Genomic DNA, 1,519 nt, shown 5'->3' with positions numbered 1-1,519 from the left:
CACACACACACACACACACACACACACACACACACACACACACACACACACATATATATATATATAAACTAGAACATAAGAAAATACTAGTATATAATAAACAAAAAGTACAGAATTCACAAAGCTGTGATAATAAACAATACTAAAGTCCAATACAACGAATTACCTAAAAGTAAAACAACAATGTCATAAGTAGAAAGGAAAAATAAGTACTCTCAAACTCATAACAAACTACTACCCCTCATCATCCTCATCATGATCGTCATCTTCTTACATTGGATTGCGACGTTCAACTCTCAGATACTGTGGATAAGAAGGAAACTCTACAGTATTATCTCCCTTAAGAAAACTCATAAGAGAAGTATTGTAACTTTCTTCGTAATCACTTTTCCATTTGAGATAAGAATCAAAGTGTTCCAAATGATCTTCAATGTCATGCACACGACTTTGTATAAATGATACATCTTCTTGTAACTTCCTTACATGATTAAGCATAGTGTCCATGCTAGAAGGAGGATGAGTAGAAGCACGAGAGTTAGAAGTCCTAGAAGTAGAAGGAACGTCAGAAGTGCTAGGCCCAAGACTAGAATCAACATGTTTTCCATATAGATTCACATTAGACTTGTTATTAGGCTTTAAGGGGTGTGGTAACTCCTCCCAAGTCTCAAAATTAACTCTGGATTGTTTAAAATAAGTGAAGAAAAGAGGAGGGTACCCTGACCCCAAAGTAGTACTTCCTATGGCATTATTAACAATGAATTTGTAGACGAGGGAGCCAATATCAATAGGCTTCATGGTCTGGATACAAAAATTTAAGGTTGCTCTCTCTTATTTACTTCACTCATGATTCGTAGATAGAATTCTAGCAGAAATGAAAGTGTCATGCCTTTGAAGGGGCATTAAGCTTGGAAGAAGAAATTTTTTCCTTGTGATAGTTCTTTATTCTCTAAGCATCTTGACCATCAGTCAGAAATGAGATAATCTCATCCAGCTGCGACTCAGTAGGCTCAAAGGATGAGTAGTAGCAGTCAAGTACATTAAATAACTGGCACAAAGCATTAATTTGAGCTGGAGTAAACTCTAATCTCCTCTCCCCAACAAGTACAGAATCATCTGAAGCATCTGGGAGATTTGCATAAAATTCTCAAACCACAGAAATAAATGCTACGATAGTTAAGTAGCAAAAATTCTCTGAGTGTCTTGTACCAATCAGATTTTTCACAGCTCTACCAGGACTGATAAACATTTATGCTTGAATTAAATTCTTCGATATGAGAAACTCATTGTAATGCTCTCGAGCTTTTTGACTTGTAAATTTTGTTTGATCAAACTCCTCTTTTCCCTTTCCCCTCTTGGTTTTAGGAGCCATAATATCCTCTCAAATACTCTTAGGTTCTTAGTTAATTTAGTTAATTTTAATTTTATAGTAAATTAGTAAATTTAGGAAACCCCAAACTAAGATCTGATAATAGTATACTAGAATTAGCCTAAGGTAATTCTTACATTACTTCTCTGTGGG

Source organism: Phalaenopsis equestris, unplaced genomic scaffold (genome assembly GCF_001263595.1).
Source record: "Phalaenopsis equestris unplaced genomic scaffold, ASM126359v1 Scaffold000424, whole genome shotgun sequence".
In the NCBI taxonomy this organism is placed as follows: Eukaryota; Viridiplantae; Streptophyta; class Magnoliopsida; order Asparagales; family Orchidaceae; genus Phalaenopsis; species Phalaenopsis equestris.
Note: the sequence above shows the minus strand (reverse complement) of the source record.